Consider the following 19,175-nt stretch of genomic DNA (forward strand, 5'->3'; position numbering starts at 1 on the left):
CTAAATCTTGAACATTTCAAGCAAATTTTGAATGATTTCACAGTCAAAACTTTAGTATCCAAAACCTTCGAGCTCAGTGTGTGATTTGTGTATTCATTCCCTTCGATATTTCACGATGCAGTCTATTTAAGTTTTCTAACAACTCAGAAAAAATCTTCCACCCCTCTTGGCTCATTCATTAAGAATCTTCATGAAGGTTATTTATCGATCGCTTGCTTGACCAAATGAGAGAATCAGTTTGAGGGCTCTTAGCGGGCTGTCACTTTCTTTTAATTTTCTAAAAAAATTTGAATAATTACTCCATGTAGTTCATAATGTCACTATTGATGAAGCAACATTTTGGTACAAGATACTTTGTTTTGAAAATGTATCTTTTGCCATTTCAGATCTTTTAGAATCCTTCAGTCTTAACACCGTTCTTTTCTTTTATTCTCTCTCTCTCTCTCTCTCTCTCTCTCTTTAAATTCTATATCTGACTACTCTTAGACTATGTAGCTAGGACATCGGTGTCATTTCTTGGATTCGATCTTTTGTGAACATCCCTTGCGTTCCTCTTTTAGAACTTTTTAGAAAATCTCATGCCAAAAAATGATCTTAGCAATCCTTCGAGAAGACTCCTCCTGTTTGAACCAAGTGGGGTTTGAATCATCCCTTGCTATCTTCAACCTCAATTTGACAATACCTAAGACAATCAATTCTTAAGTTCACAAAGTGTTGAGAACTCGTTGGTTTAGAATCCTGAATTTGAGACCAAAAGTCTCTCTATTTCTGTAAGCTACATTCGTTGCTCATTTGGTATAAGACACATCGTCCAAATGTTTTGACAAAGAAATACCTCTTCCTGAAATCAGAACCAAAAGAGTCGTTAGTAAAATATCTCAAAATAAAATCTCAAGTGCACCTTACCCCCATTGATTGACATGACTTTGAAAGAAAACACACGATTGGAAGCAAACAGATAACTGAAAGCAAACACACTTGCAGAAATAAAATCTAACTTTTTTTTTTTGGGTCTTTTAGGCTTCAAAATAATGTTTCAGAAATTGCTGATTTACTAGAAAGGGAAGAAATTTCCCCTGTAAGGAATTGAGCCTAAAAGTGTTTTCTCTGAGAATTTTTGTGATCTGATAAGGACTAGCCCACAAGTGTTGAAACTTGGTATGGCTGTTTGGCTTTTCTTTCGCCTTATCCCAAAGTAGAACAAGGTCAAAAATCCTGAAGGATTTTATCATGGCTCTCTTGTTGAACCATCTCTTCATGAAAACTTGATGCTTAGCCATGTGCTCCAATGCAACTATCCATTTCTTGTCCATCTCTAGAAGATTCATCAATCTGATTTGTACTTTGTCAGCATCTTCATCATACCCACTCATGAATTTTAGAACAGGAATCCCGAGGTCAAGTGGGAACACTGGCTCTTGTTGTAGACAAGCAAGTACATAGAAGTCCCCAACGCATTCTTGACTCTCACTTGATCTGTCCATAGAGCATATTTGAGTTGCGTATGCCAATCTTTAGGATTCTTCTTCAACAATTGTCTTATTACTGTGATCAAGTTTTTATTTGTAGATTGAGCTATCCCATTTCCTTGCGGGTAATAATTCGAAGAGAACTCGATAATGACTTGATTCTCAAATGCCCATTGAGTCAAGAATATTGATGCAAAAGTAGATCCATTATCATACACAAAGGTGAATGACATTTCGAATCTGGTAATAATGTGTTTCTCTAAGAAGTCTGTTACCACCTTAGTAGTGCAATTTCTAAATGTTTCTACTTCCGTCCATCGTGTACAATAATTCATAGCTGTGAGGATAATTGTGTGCCTAGTTGAAGATGGTGGATTGACCAGACCAATAAAATCCAGCCCCCACTTTGCGAAGTAGCGCACTTCGTATACTAGTTGTAATGGCATCGTCAGGTGCCTTTCTCTAGTGGCACTAGTTTGGTAGATATGGAAAGAACCTACATGCTTGAAAGTGTCTCTAAATATTGTGGGCCAAAAATGACCCAATCTTAAAATCATATGAGCTGTCGCTTCTACCGAACCATGCCCTATACCATACTTGTCATGAAATTGTTCTAGGACTTCCTTCACTTCCTCACGCCCTAAACATTTTAAGTAGATCCCTTCATAGTTACTTTTGTACAACTTGTTGTCTTGCAACATATAGGACTCACACTTCATTTTAAATCCTCTATGTTGTGAACTATTCATCCAACTGGGGCACTGATTCTATAGGAGATAGTAAATAATATCCTAGTACTATACATATATTACCACACCTTGACCAATATCAACTTGAGATACTATCATTTTATTCTGATCTTCAATATCTATTTCTTTCTCAAACTTAAATTTCTTTTCATTGCCAATCTGGTTATCAGCTATCATTCTTGAAAATCTTTGACCTCTGACTAATTTCATAGGTTGGATCTCTAGGTCAAACTCTTGAAGTATCACCATCCATTTACCTTTCCTTTCACCAAGTTCATTTCGCATCAACAATGTTTTTACTACTAGGTCAGGTACGATAACATATACCTTACTTCTTAGTATGTAATGGCAGAACTTCTTTACCACTTTAACCAATGCAAAAGACTGTTTATCAAGGTTAGAATATTCAACTCAACATTTCTTAGCGGGCAACTCAGAAAAGCAATAGGTCTTTCATCTTCATTCTTCTTCTTCTGGGTTAAGATCCCTGCACATGAATGCTCAGAAGTGAAGGAATATATCTTAAAGGGAAGGTTGTAATCAAGGCTTACCAATACTGGAGCCATGGAAATGGCTACCTTAATATCCTTGAATGATTTCTTTACCTTAGGAACCCATTCTGTTGTAGCTCCCTTCTTGAGTAAATCATTAAGAGGATGCACAATCTCTGCAAATTTGCTTATGATTTTTCGCACAAAATTTATCTTCCCAAAGAAAGACTTGAGCTCCTTTCGACTGTTGGGGGATGATAACTTCAAAATGGCTTCAACTCTATCAGGATCAATGGAGATGCCAACTTCAGAAATAACACAACCAAGAAGTTTTCCCTTAGTGACCCCAAATGAACACTTCTTGGGATTGAGAGATATGCCATATTTACAACACCTATTGAACACCTATCTTAGATCGACAATGTGAGTAGTTTGATCCTTTGAAAAGATAGTCAAGTCATCCATATAGATAACTACACATCTATTAATCAATCCCTTAAAAGCTTCATCCATGGCCTGCTGAAATGTAGGCCTTGCATTAATCAATCCAAATGGCATTCTCCTCTAGGCGAAGGTTCCCCATTTGGTCATAAAGGTAGTCTTTAGTCTATCTTCTTCGTCTACCATTACCTGATTATAGCTTGAATATCCATCCAAGAAAGACATCATTTTTGAACCATTCACAATTTGTAAGACTTCATCCAATGAGGGCAGTGGGTAATTTTCCTTCTAAGATGCCAAGTTCAAATTGTGAAAATGTACACAAAGTCGAATCTCTCTTGTCTTTTTTCATACAGGAACTAAATTAGCCACCCGTGTAGAGTGACACATAGGGAAAATAATTTTCACATCCAATAATTTTTTGACTTCCTTCATTATCAAAGGCTCGAGGATGGGATTGACGGGTCTTTGCCTTTGTTGGAAAGGTTTGGCGTCAGGTTTAAGTGGAATATCATGCATAATAATTTGAGGATCATATGTCTTCAGTTCTTCATAGCTCTAGGCGATGACATCCTTATATTCTGTGAGCAATTTGAGCATGTCTTCCCTTTCCTATAAACTACATGCTTTCCCAATCCTTACCATCTTGGGATCATCATTTGTTCCTAAATTTTATGAATCACAATCCTCGATACCTTTTTCTTCAATGGTTCTTTTATTAAATGCAGATTCATCATGATAAAAAATGAGCTCCAGCTCGATCATCCCCTTAGGAATAGTATTAGTTTTCAAGTTCAAGATTCCATCTTCATCTTGAGTTGCAATATCCTCAGGTGTGTCATCCAAGATGTCATCTATTTCTTGTCCCTTAAAGTGGTCGCTGCACATAATAAATTCTAGAATATGTTGATCATCCTGAAAAACTTGGAAGTTTGTAATATTGTCAAGAATAGACAGAGCAACAACCAATTCAACTAAAAATTATTTCAACTTTATTCCTTCAACTGGTTGTAATGTGCTTGCTAAAATAGCAAGGGAGTCTATTACCATGTTTTTCCTTCTTCGAATAGACTTTATCACTAGTAAATTTAGGCCTAAATTTCAACGCGAAAAGGTCAAAATTTTGACAAGAGTAGGTCGATAAGGCAACCAAGCTTGCTATCGGTCTTTTTTGGTTGATTTTTTGCCACATACATTCTGCATCAAAATTTTGACTTCATAAAGGTGGACTTACTGACACGAATTTCATCGATTTCCCTAGTCCAACTTGAACTGTTATTTCCTCATTTGTGGGCACCACTAGTCAAAATTTTGATGTAAACCTACACCAATTTGGCATCTAAATTGCGACGAAAACCCTTTACTTTTCTATGCCAATGCCATACAAGCGACGTCAAAGGCGACCAATTTGGTGTCAAAATTGCGACCAAAACACCAATTCTTATTTGCATTTGCGTCAAAATTGAGACCAATATATGTAGAAATTTCGACGAGCTATCCCAGTTATTGTAAAAGCTTTGCTCTCATAGGAGCCTTCTAAACTGCACAAAACTTGATTCTAAAGCGTAATTTCTCAGTGCATTAGAGTCAGGGTATTGTGCACATTTCTACCTCCACACCATTGTTTCATTTGTCACATGATTTATTTCATACAAAACAATGGGAAGGAGGAAGAAATGTGCACGATATCCTGAGTCTCCACCGAGAAATTATGCTTTACAACTCAAATTTTGTGCAGTTTAAAAGGCTCCTATGAGAGGAAAGCCTTTGCAATAATTGGCACAACACATCTAAATTTTGGTTCCTGCAGGGAAGAATAAAATTAGGAAAGAATTATTTATCAGGAATGAAAGCCAATAATTTCATCTATTTTTCAAACAGATAAATGTGACAAAAAAACTTACAATCCCAATCACATCATCATAAGAGTGCATATATAACTATAACTATAACTATGTCTAAAACCAACATAATTTACAAATATCCACAACTCAAATATTATCCCTTGATGTTTTCTTTAATGCAAAGTTTTAAGTCAACTATGTTATCGCCCTAGATGTAATACCAAACTGTAATTAGGCTAAAGATTGTAGCAAGATTTAAGATTTACAAATGCAAGGAGAACTACCCAACCAAAGTAGTAAATGACATGAAAAGTTAACAATCTAGATGAAATATTTCTAGCAATTGAACTGTACGTTATAGAAACAAAAAATTGCCTTAAATTTGACACCTCACCAGTTGTTCATTTGCATCCATAATGGCTTCACAAAAGTTGGAAGCTTATGATTTGTCAAGAACACAAAAGGCACTCGTAGTTTAGCTGCATCAATAAAACTAAAGTAGTAAGCTATCATTTTACTTAGATCCCTATGAAAATGTAGCACTGAAATACAATATACGTTGGAGTTAGGAATTTGGTTGACAACCAAAATCAATTGAATTGAAATAAGAAACTTCACCAAAGAATCAACTAAATATGTATCTTTAAGCATATTTTGCTACTCAAAATGTTACGACTTCTTCCTTCTTGACCTTAAACTCGTGACATTTTCTAGTTTTACGAGGGGAAACACGATCTCTCCAATTGTTAGTTCTAAATGGCTTCCACCTTAGGCGCATAGAGTCTTTGAACTAGATAGATAAAATACACAACCATGCTGAAGACCATGGAAATAGAGGATAACGTGGAAAATACCAAACAACAAGTTGGATGATGATGAAGACTACAGTGAAGGTAGAAGATCCTAGACTTCATCAATTAATACCAAACTACCAAATGGAGTATACAAACTTGAAAAGATAAGACACACCTTACAACTAAATGAAACTCTAGAAGCTACCATCAAATGGCATGACATTGAATCATTACCAATAAATGAATACAACATAGAGAAGCTACTAGATATGGTATTTCTATTCATTTTTCAAACAAAAGAGTGCAATAGGTATGCAACCATGACTAAGGAAAGTGCAATTTCACACCATTTTCCATGTTCTAATATGATGATAACAGATGCCCAATACTCTAATCTAACAGTATTGTATTGTCACCGAAAAAACAAAAGTAAATGATAACAGATGCCTAATACCCTCTTTCAATTTTATCTCTTCCCTTAAATCAATATTTAATTCCAACAATCAATCATAGGAAAATGTTTTTTTTGTTATTGAAATTTGTTGGTCATTAACTCCGGCCATGGTATATGCTTTAGAAATTGCACCTGCACATGCAATCCTTATATGTGTCTAATTTCTCACAAACAAAAACCATTTGTTATATTTTTTGATGTTATCTTTATTATGTAAGACTTCTGTTAAGCACAAGTGCTTCCCTGGAAAAACAATTATACAAGGCTTTCTACATTCAAGAATCAAAACAATAAAAGAACTTGAAAGCATGATTTTATTAGGAACTTAGCCACTTACTCGTCAATGAACTGGCAGAAATATAAAAGAAAGTAGCTTTGGCTTCTCCTACCATAGCTTATCCAATCATCATTTTCCTAGTACCCTAAGAGCAAATTAAATGTACTTTATTGTAAACAAAAATGAATTTCCAACATATAAAGAATAGAGAATAAATCAGGCTGACTTACAGGAGGGCCAAATAAGAGGAGCCCTTTGCTTGGAGAGTGACAACCCTTAAAGATGTCAGGTCACAATAGAGGCCATATGACCATTTCCGTCACACACTTTTTGGCATGCTCTAGCCCAGCTTCAATATAATTTTGGAAAAATAAATATTAATGTTAATGGGTACATAGAAACAAACATGAATAATATTATCATCAATTCATTCAGCCATATTAAATTTACCAATATCATCCCACCGAACATTGGGATCCTGGTCCATTATCTCATTGCTAACATGTTCTATCAGATGTAGTTCCAAGTTACACAGCTTATCAGGAAGCTCACCATCAGGACCAACAAGAATTTCTAAACTAAAAATATAGGACAGAAAAGAAACAACCATTAGCATGCTTCAGACCAAAATTGCTAGAGATTGTTATTTATTTAATTAAAATCAAAATCAACTGATCCTATTAAAAAACAATGGCTATCAGTTATTGTCAAACTACCTTCAGATTTGCAATACTTATCTTGGCACAAGATATTTTTATAACCAAACAGTTTGAAGGATCGTGACCAGAGAAAAAAGCCCAAGAAACCAAGGTTACTGAAGACAAGCAAAGGTAGTCTGCTATGGAATATGCATGTGCATAGAGTATTTCCCAACTTATCTGAACATTTGAGCTGCAAAAAGATGTTGATTATATACTTTACACTACAAAAAATTAGTATACACAGACAAGGTTGAATAGGCACTATAGCAACATATTTAGAACTAGTCAAACATCCAAATCACCATTAAAGAAAGGAATCATACATGAATAACTCTGCTGCCATCTTAAGATGAAACATAGTTTTCTCATATTTTGGCTTAGAAGAATTGCTATCGTTGCCTAACTACAAAATTATTGTAGTATTCAACTATGTTCTTCATAGCTTATAAAAGCTGACTAAGGTTGCAACGTTTATAATGACTATAGACAAAAATATAAATTAAAACAAGCAATATTATCATCAATGTTTTTAAATTTAGAATGAAATGGTTGTAAGTATGCATTTCTACCACATGCAAATGATGTTGAGATACAGACCTGTGCAATCCAATCTCCCAAGGAATAAACAACACCACTTATCGCCATCTTTGCCAAAATAGGATTTGTCATAAAGAGATGTTAGAATAGTTACTAAAATGGTCATAAATTATGTTGTTATAGTAAAAGAACACTTTAACTTAAGAAAAAAAACTATACAATATTAAAACATGACATCGTGCTTTAAAAACTAAAAAGGTACCTGTAATGAAGAACTTCATTTTGACTTGCTAATTGGTTGTCACTATTAACTATAAGCTTATCTTTAAAGTTTGAGCTTCACTTGGTTTCGAGAATAGTTAAATATTCTCTACTTAATAGGGCCAACCACATGAAGGTGGAAGCTCATTTGGCCCCTCCCCCCCCAACATCACTCTAAATTCCCCATTAACATTTAATAACATTCAATTCATCCATTTTTGAAATATAACATTCAATCATTATAATCACATGATAACATTCATTAACACATAAAATTCATAAACACACAACATTCATGAATAATTCATTAACACACAACATTCAAGAGTAAGTCATTCATGAATAATTCATTAACACAATATTCATTAGCACCCAACATTAATGAATAATATTTATTAACAATTTATTCATTAACAATATTCAAGAGTAAGTCATTCATGAATAATCATATTTTTTTGCTTTCTTGCCGTTTCTTTTTTTCATAAAATTTCTAAGAGGAATATCAATGTCATTGTCATCCCCCTCCTCTACTATTTCTAACACATGTCTCCTCCTCATCCATTCAGGAACATCATGAGGCCACTACACCAAAGGGGGGTCCGCTGCAATAACAAGTACTTCATGAGTTAAATTCGCATGTAGTGCCTCTCCCATTTGACTTTTGTAAGTCGTCCTGATGGATGCACCCTTGCTGATCTTTTGTTGTGATGGATCATGATTGTGACCCTGAGTGGTCTACACCGTTCAGGTGTTTGGATTTATGTTTCTTTATCAATTGCGTTGATTATGCTTTTGTCTGATCTTTGAGATTATGATGTGATTCTTGGTTCACTGAGGTTTGTGCCAGTGGTTACCAGGATCGATGTGGTATCATGAGGTTGTTCCGTGATTACCTTGAGATGTGTGCAGAGATTGCACTATGTTCTTTTACCATGCTACACTGGACTAGGTTCCTGTAGCAGTGGTTAGTCATGTTTTTTACTGTGTTTGCTTATGTGTTTTAAATGCCTTTTAATGCAGAGTAATCAATCATTATTAAATGTGTAAGTAATTAGAATGGATTGTCCATGTTGATTTATTGGGTTATGTGCTGAGGCATTTACCTTGTTATATTTTTGATTAGAGAGATATTTGTTACTCATGTTATGTTTACATTTGAGAGGACCCGAGGGTCAGATGCCACACTTTGATTCCAATATCATAGATATTAGACTACTATGCTGTTCAGTTAATGATATTGCATGATGATGCCATTTTGAGATGACAGTGTGTTTTGTGATGTTATCTAGTATTTGGACATATCTCTTATTATGTTGTATGATGGATTTAATGCTATGGTTATTTATTTCATTCCTGCGTTGCTATGCTTTATGCGAACGTGAGTGATGTAAATAGATTATTTTAATATAATTAAATAAATGGTTAAATTAGGTGATTTAATGCATTTATTGCTTCGGCTATATTATTATATGCAATTGCACTTGATCGTGTTGTTTAGTGTGCGGGATTTATATCCCTGGCAGTGGCACATGGAGTTAGTGATTCAGCCTTTCATATTTTACCAATGTCGCCTTTGTATGGTCGACGTATCCTTAATTAAATGTTTAATTTAAACCTTTCGGTGATTATTAAATCCGAACTCATTTGCATTATGTGATTAGACAAGTAAGTGTGTCTGTGCATTTAGAGGTTCGCATTGTCGCGAAAGTTGTTTAAGGTGATTTATGTGTTTTTGGGTTTTCGGGCTTTTTAATTGATTTATTTTAATTTCTGGCAGCTTTGCCATAGATGAATTCCTATTTATAGGAATAGCCTGTTTTCATTTGGGTCGATTCGAGGTTTAACTAGATTGGCTGGTTAAATGCCCTAATCGATTATTCACCCGAAAAGTGAATAAATATCCAAAGAGGAATTTAATTCCTCACTTCTCATTTTTGAATTGGAAAGTTGGAGAGTAAAATCCAAAATCCTCTTCATGAGGATTTACTGTTTTGTTCGTTGTGGGAGCTATGGGCGTGGGATCATCGCGAGGTTGAGCTTGTTGGATCCAGCTCGGGGAAACCTTGGATTGCCGCAATTTTCAGCTACTTCTGCGAGATATTTATTTTATGGTTCAGATTCCCGTTTTGCCCTTTTGGCTGTGAGGTAGGGCTTTCCCGTTTTATTGTTTCTGCTCCGTTTCAGCTTCTATTTTTGGTAGCCGTTTGTTTGGAGGCTGAGAACTAGTGTTCCCCTCCGTTTCTGTATGTTAGTTCTACCCGGTTGGGCAGGTATGAACATTTCCCTATTTTTTGGGATGAGGGTTTGGGATTTTGCACCGTTATGCTGGCCGTTTTTGCATACGGTGTCCGATTTTAGTTATTTTTGGATTTTTGGGGTTTTTGAACCCAAAGGCCAAATGGGTTTTAATTTTGAAGTTTTTCAAATTTTTGGAGTTTTTACCTTGTTTTGCGTGCCGCCCTATTTTCTCGAGTTTTCTTGGCACAATGTGGGTTGTGTACCTTGATGATCCGTTTGGATATCAGCCAGACCACTTTTGCACTGTTATGTTGCATTGGGATGCGTGTTGCATCTGTACTCCTGACGTTGTGTTCGGTTGAGTGATTTTATACCTGGTGTTATGGTTTCCTTTAGACCTTTTCTTTTGTTTCGTGAATGCTAGGATTCGTGTAGAATCCATACTCTCGGATTGAGGCCGATTGAGTGAGTTCATGATGTTTGGTTGTGTTACATCATTGGGATTCGTGTAGAATCCATACTCTCGGATTGAGGCCGATTGGGTGAGTTCATGATGTTTGGTCTTGTTACATCATTGGGATTCGTGTAGAATCCATACTCTCGGATTGAGGCCGGTTGAGTGATTTTATGATGTATGGTTTTGTTGGCTTTGGGATTCATGTAGAATCCGTCCTTCCCGTGTTGCTTTCGGTTGGGTGTTTTCTTTGCATTGTGTTCTCATTCCTGTCCTTGTGTTATGATCTTTGTGATGGTGGTGTGCCACACACGAGTACGTACGCGTACATTTGTTGGGTGACTTGCGAGGCTCGATCTTTCGTGGATTTTCCGAAAGTTATGATCATTGGGGTTGGGATGGGAGTATGCATGCCCACGGGCACTTGTCGTAGGATGAGCATGGGTAGGGTAGGGTAGCATATGGAGGGGACTTCTATCCTGTAACCTGGTGACTACTTCCCGGTTGGCAAAGGAAGTTTTATATAAGTGATAACTAAATAAAATGTGTGACTGGTAATAAAACTTAAGATAATAAAATGGTACTTTTGTGTATTGGCCTTCCGTTGAGGGAGTTGAGCTACACAGTGTATTGGCCTTCCGTTGAGGGAGTTGAGCTACACAGATCCGAGCTTGGGCTTGTCGATGCCAAGCGACTCTCCATGATGTCAGCCCCTACTTAGTAGCCTTTTGAGTGTCTGACCAGGACCTTTACTCCTTGCATTGTCTTAGGTTCTTGGTTCAGCCATCATACTGTCTGGCGTGAGTGTTAGCCTTGGATGTTGTGCTTTTGTGTGTTTGTGGTTGGATCATTATCTCCATCAGCACGGTGGGTGTGGACCTATGGGTGCCATGTGGTTGGGAGGCGTAGCTACCTTCACCACTGCTAGGGACTGGTGTACAGAGACGATCTTTGTCCTAGTGCGACCGTTGCTGGATGTTTTCACTTGGTACTTCGAGTTCTGGAGTATGCTTTCTTGTGATTTATGCTTTCATTGGAATGCTTGGATATCATGTTTAGATGATGTTAGTTTATTTGACGCATTCCCTTATTATGATGTTTAGCATATGATTAGATGCTATGAATTATTGTATTAAGCATATCTGTTGCTTATTGATGTTTAGCATATGATTAGATGCTGTGAATTATTGTATTAAGCATATCTGTTGCTTATTGCTGTTTAGCATGTGATAGGTGATGTTATCTACTGTAGGATTATCTTATGCTTTACTACTAGCATGTTAGATTTCCTTATGCTTATATTGTTGCATGTTTTTAGTAGTGACGTCCCTATTACGACAGTACCGACGATTTGGTTGGTGGCTTGGGATGTTACGCGCGGGGGATGGCTAGGACCCACAATGGTCTTATGATGCGATTGACGGTTGGGAAGAACCGCGTACTTAGTTTGGTTGTATTGTTCCTGAGATGTATTTCTGTTCATTGCGATGTTTCTTTTGTTCTCTGCGATGTCTATTTTCAGTGTGTTCTATGCTGTTGTAGCTTAGATGGTTTGATGTTATTCTTTTTGTGTTGTTCTTGCACTCGAGTGTTCATTCCTCGAGCCTTGGTGGATCCGGTACTCCCTGGTGTGGAGGTTCTTTGCTATATTTTGGTCCTTTTTGCTTCTGGGAGTATTTTCATGTTTCTATGGGCGACATTTGTTCAGCATTGTGCGACACTGATAAAGTATCGCACGCCCATAGAAAGAATGTCGTACGATACTGTAAAGTATCACACACATTACTTGAGAAGTGTCGTACGACACTGGAAGAGTGTCGCACGGCTTTATGAGAAATGTCGCGCGATACTTTTCCAGTATCGCACGCCTTCTTGAGAAGTGTCGCACGCAGTAAGGGAGAAGTGTCGCCCTCCCTTAGTAAAAAGTGTCGCATGGTTTTTGTGAAAAACTTGCGCGTGCCATCAGCGGGCACTTTTCTTCGTGATCCAATCTTTTTGAGAGTGGTTTTGGATACCCTTTTGGGCATTCTTCGAGCCTATGTTGTTGCATTTTGAATTCAGGAGGTTTCTTTTGAAATTCGGTTTTTGGGTTTCTGTTGTAGTCCTTCGAGGTTTAAAATATATCGTTCAAGTATAAGTTGACGTATATACTTAAGATATATTTTAATATATGCGACAAATCGTTTGAGATAGGTTTCAGACCTCTCAGAGATAAGTTATGGATTCTAGAAAATTTCAGGGCTTCAGAAATCCAGACTTAGCCAATTTTCAGGGCTTCAGGATTTCAGGCTTAGCCAAATTTCGGGATTCTCCATTTTACCCTAGCTTGGTGTTTTGTTGATGAGTGGTCATTTCTTGTGCCCTCATCTTGTTGTTGTCATTGTTGGCTTTGTTTGTGTGTGTCAGTTTGGTAGTGGCGTTCGGAGATTCGTTGGTTGCTGGGATTGTGTTGAAGTCTTCCGTTGCGATCGTTGTGATCCCTGTATGATGTTGCCATGTGCATTCATACTTGTTAAAAAAAAAATCTTGGCTTGATTTGAATCCTTGTTTCCAAGGATCTCCGGGCGGGGCATTACATCGCACCATTTTATATTAGTGAATTACGAGTTTTTATTTAAGTAAAAGAACTATAAATGAAAAAAATAATTTAAAAGAACAAAACATAGATTTTCTTTACCTGAATGTGCGACATGATCTACCTGCTGATCAGTCTGAACATCCTCCGACACTTGTTTAGCACAACATGATTCTATATCCTCAACACAAAAAGGTTACACCAAGTTCAATTAAAGATGTTAAATTGTATTAATAATTACATAATTAGTTTTAAATAACAAATGAGCACCTCCATCGATAGTACGATGCACATCAAGGGCTTCATGATGTTGCATATGATCTGTGTCATGATTAACAGGCTGCATTGCAATGTCATGCACATTATTATCAAATAAATTGTTGCTCAAGTATTCAATTTCTAATATATTTTTTGGCATATTTACTTGTGCACATGATGCAGGAGACTGTTTGGTTGGGGCAATGGAAGCTTGCCGTAGGCATTCAGCCACCGCTGCATAGCCTTGCTTGAAGGCAATTTTTTTGTGTTCTTCCGTGGCCTCCATATTAAAATCAGCGCCCTGCATTTTTTTTTAATTAAGAAAATCATTTGCATTTTATAAATAAATTTTCTTTGCAATTCATTTATTGCTACTTACAATGCGTGCTTTGATTTTCGAATATCCCCCAAAGCCAAGTCTGTGCTGCCCAACCTTTTCCAGCCTCGCCTTTGTTGCCTTTGATGTGTCCTGCAACCTATAAAAAGTTTGAAATATGTTAGATGATATAGATATAAAGATCATACTAATTAGTTGATTATTATATATTGTTATGAAGGTTTTAGCATAAAGTAGCATGTTCCACCAAAAATATGAAAAAAGGGAAGAAATTATAGCATCATACCTTTAATTGACATGTGTAATCATGTTATTTATCCATGATAGATAGAAGGTCATCAAATATGGTTTCCCACATGTCATCAATATTCTTGGTACTCTTTGTAATTGGTAATGACTAAGAATTTATGATCATATTAAGATTTTTGGATGTAATTTTAGTGTGGTTACTGATTGGAAGAAGTTTTGTTTTACTCAGCACAACATCTCTCTACTTTTCTTGAGCTTTTAATGTAAACTCAGTCTTCAAGCTTCTAATTTTGAACTCCTCTAGAAGGTCTTTGAAAACTTTGCAGACAAACAAGTTAGATGATTTTGCCATATAAACCAAACAATCAACTTTGCTGACCATAGATGTAGAAGGTCATGAAAAATGACTGCCAAAATGTCATCAGTCCTGTTGGTGTTTCTGCCAGTTTTAATGGGTAATGATTGATAATTGCTTTTCTTATTGCAAAATTTGTATATAATTTTAGTTTGGTCATTGATTGAAGTGTTGTTTTTGTAAGTATATGTAGTGGAGATGAAACAAAATCTCATTTTGTTTTTGAAGATTCATATGCAGACACTGGAAATTACTATCCTGGTATGAAAAATAACATAGTTTTAGCATGGAAATATCCATATGGTATCACTTGGCCTAGGCACCCATCACGCAAGGTATCATCTAGCAGAATTCTTACTAATTATTTAGGTAATTTTTCTCAGAATCAATTTCTAATGATCTCAAAGGTCCATATCAGAAATTGTTGTTCATATTAGGAACTATTGTTGCATATTTTAGCCCAAAATATTTGTATAGGCAATATAAATAGAAGTCAATTTGCTCAAACTTTTCCATTGCTATGTACTAGGGTTTCCAAGTGCTTTACACCATCAACTAATATAGGTATATGTTTGGCTTCTCTCTAATTATATAATGATTATAGATCATGGTATTGACTTCTAATTTTCTAAGTATAATAATGCTTAAGGGTCTCGTCTGCAATTTTTTATATTTATATTTTGCACTGTGAACCTAGAAATTCCCCCAAATTTTATAAGATATAAAAATCCTATCAAAAAAATCTTATTGAAATTGCATTTGGAAGGCAAGCCAAAACTTTTCAAAGTAATCATATGAAATAGAAAAATCGTGACCCTTTAGGATCCTTTGAAAATCCTTTTTCAATCCATCCATCTAACTCCTCATAATTGTTGCCCTCTTTAGGATACAATTATATTAAAATTGAACAAGCAATTTTCAATTTTAAAGTCTTGATAACTATGACAAGTTCTCTCCAATAGTGCTTCTCTTGTATACTCTGAGCCATGGACCGGAACAATCCTATTTCCTTAATCTGTTAACATTAAAATGCTTATCTACAAGAGCTTCTGGATTTGATTGTGTATAGTTTTTTAAGCATGGATGTTTCAAATCAAACTCCGTGCTCTATGATTGTGTATCTTTTTTCTTGTGGCCTCTTATGCTTGGTTTCATCTCTCTTATGCTTGATTTCATCCTGATGATGGTTCAAAATGTCAATGCTAAAAAAACTAAACAAAATCAAATCCAGAAGCTCTTGCAAATAATTGTCATAGATTGTAAAAATCTGTTCTCATTGATTAAAATACTTCTTTTCTTTATGATTATATTGCCATGGTTTTAAATATATAGGTGAATGCATTTACCAGAGTTTGTATTTTTTCTTAAATTTATGCAGCCCAAATCTTAGGTCTTCCATCTCCAGTGACCTACAGGGTTCTGAAAAGTTCAAGCCATCATATACAAGCAAGGGAAGGCATAAACTTTGCAATAGCATACAGTGGGGTATTTGATACTTTTGGAGTTCCAAAGCTAAGTGTCCAAGTTGGGAATTTCAAGGATTCTATTATATCTCAAAAATATGGTTCTCATCATCTGAAGCACTCAATAGCACTTCTCACTATGAATGGAAATGATTATGCTGCTACAAATGTTACCACAATGGTAAGAATAAATATTACCAAACTTGCTATGTTCTAATGATTTTTTTTATTTCTAGATTTAATTGTGGAAGTTTTTTTAGTATCAACGTTTTGGATCCACTCTGTGATCTATCATCAGGATGAAAGAATTATCCTACATCCTTCTCTCATTCTGATGATGGATCATATCTTACATCCTTCTCTCATTCTGATGATGGATCACACAGTGCGATCCATTGATACTAAAAAAACTTACACAATCAAACCTAGAAACAAAAAAGATTTTTTTGAAATAGATTGTGAAAATATGGTATTATTAATTGTCATGTTGTACTAGAATGATTCAAATGTGATTTAAAAAAATATGTGACTGAGGGTTATGTTTACATGGAATAGAAAAGTTTGTGAGGAGTGTTGTAGCAGAGATGAAATTGCAACTCACAGAGCTATATAATCTTGGGCTAAGGAATTTTCTGGTATCAAATAACATGCCATTTGACTACCAACAGGTTACTTATAGTCTGGAGCAGTATGTTTGAACACAACAATGGACTTAGTTTCCACCCACAACAAATATCTATCACAAGCCATTTCAGAGCTAAGGGAGCTTGAAGATTCCAACTTCCTCATCCTTGATTTCTTTGCAGCCTTCTCTCATATTATCTTCAACCCATTTGCATATGGTAAAGACATTGATTATAGTGTAGTTAAGAATATCAAGATTTTTTTTTTCAGGTTTTCCTTCTAAATAGTGTATCTATTTAAGAGCCATAATTATAGGATTACATAAATACATGAGGATATTGATTGACTTATTTCTGTATTGTGTATTGAGTACGAATCCATGAGATGAGTAGATCATGCTATTTTAGAGATGGAAACATGAGCAGCTCCATTGTTGGGTGTGCTGATTATGATGAACAAGGAAGAGCTCTTTTTCATCTGTGCAAGTCTCAATAAGATTTTTTTCTTTTTTGATTGGTACCATCCTACTCAAAAGGGATGGCAAGTGATGATAAATCTTCACTACTCTCATTGTGGGTTTGTTCAAGATGGCTCATGTACTTGTCATTACATTGACTAAATATCATTTATCACCTATACTGCTAACACATTACACTATGCTACATGTAGTTGAGCATTACTATATTTTCAAGACATAATATAGCTATATGTGAAGTTATAAGTGCACTATTTATATCTTATGTAGGATTTATTCCTAGATTGAGATATATATAGTTGTATACAGGCATTCTATGTGCAATCAACCAACACAGTTTATTAGATGCCCAAATTTTAGAGAGCATTCATAATAGGGTGAAAGCAATTGTGTCAGCATATGAATTACATACCTTTCATCAATAGATAGATTAAATTGAGCTAGTTGAAATTGTTGATGCTGAAGTTGAACCTTAAATTTTCTCGTTAATGTACTAGTAGTTAATACTATTGCATACCTTTTTGGATTTGCTAGTTTACTTTCTTTTGGACGTTCCCCTTTCTCCTTTGCATCCAAAATAAACTCATTCTAGTCCCTCACTAAAACAAAGGGAGGATGCTCGTGCTTCGGGTTTAGGATGAGACTCTTTCTATATGTGTCCTTCACAACCTTAAGATGTTTGGAAGCTTTTTGTAATAATTTCTTATGATAAAAAATATTACTACCAAACTCATGCTCTATATCTTTGATGAGCTCATCTTTTAATTTTTTATCTTGGTAGTTCCACCTTTTAAGAAAAAACACAAAATTGTTAGATATAGCTAGTATAAGAAAAGACCCAAATGAAAGGAAAAATGTTGCACCAATTAATGATATGAAAAAAAAGTGGGATAAAATTAGTTTAGTTATGATGTTCCACCTTTTACGTATGGTGGGCCTGAATCTTCGTAGTGTGAGGTCATAAAGCCTCCTATAAAATGTATCGTTTCTTGCAAAAAATGTCATGGGATAATTAATAGTAAGAACCATCAAAATGAATCATGCGAAGAATATTTTTCATAGTGAATAACAAATACATAAAATAAGATACATTTCATCTTTTTAGTCATCTATTTCAGGGTTGGAGGATCAAAATTGACCAAAAAAGAAGTTTGGAAAAAAATTAAAAATGTCTAAAACTAGTCAAACTCTACCAGGGTTCTATTGCTCATGTTATGAAACTAAAAAATGTACTGTGACTATATTAATCAATATACCTTGAAAAAAATATAGTTCATAATACATATAACTTGTCATGACCTTCATTTTTTGTCATTCTTAATTGATGTTTTCACTGATCATACCTGGGATATTATGGAAAACAAATATTGCTAAAATAGACAGTGAAGCTGAAAGTAAGCACTCTAAAACTCTAACAGGCAATAGCAATGATGTGGGAAATCATTGAAAACTGAACATTGACTATGAAAGAAGACTCCCACTTTTGGTTCTCTATAGAAAAATTGGTTAGTATCTTCTATTGAAAGCATGAAATTGCAATGTACCAAATTACTAAACTAGAGAATTACTGGTATAGACAAAAGGTCATTGATAATTCAGATGATCCTACCAAACCCCTAATAAAAAGGAATTCCAGAATAATTAAACAACTTGCACAATATGACATACTAAACAAGGTCATGAGGCATCACTCCACATCAAAAGCCCTTGCATTCACCACTTCCTATCATGTTTATGTCTTGCAAGAAAATCCTTATTACAATATAAAAAATAATTATTTAAAGTACTTAGAATCTTAGGACATTTCAAAGGCATTGATTCATCATCATCAATCAATAATGATGTCTACATAGCTCCCATGCTAGAAACATGGGTGGCTCCATGAAATGATGGTGAATTATCACTAATACATGCACTATGATCCGCATTTGGTGACGTACCAGACGATGCATCTCCTACCACAAAAAAAAAAAACACTATGTGATGCACCCAAGATTACAGTACATATTATCAACTCATAATTAACACAAAACCAAATATAACAAAACAAGGATTTACCAGCTAGATGTCCCCTTTTTGCCGACATTGCAGTTGGCAATCTCGTATGGGCGTCCATTAACCTCGTAGGA

General features: G+C 35.4%; 1 pseudogene; it reads left to right on the plus strand.

Moving 5' to 3' along the window:
- The first annotated feature begins 14,532 nt into the window (after positions 1 to 14,532).
- On the plus strand, positions 14,533 to 17,190 carry LOC149567090 (GDSL esterase/lipase At5g03610-like; annotated as a pseudogene).
- Positions 17,191 to 19,175: the final 1,985 nt, after the last annotated feature.

Source organism: Cupressus sempervirens, chromosome 3, assembly GCF_028749045.1.
Source record: "Cupressus sempervirens isolate cs-2001-9-10 chromosome 3, ASM2874904v1, whole genome shotgun sequence".
NCBI classification, from domain to species: Eukaryota; Viridiplantae; Streptophyta; class Pinopsida; order Cupressales; family Cupressaceae; genus Cupressus; species Cupressus sempervirens.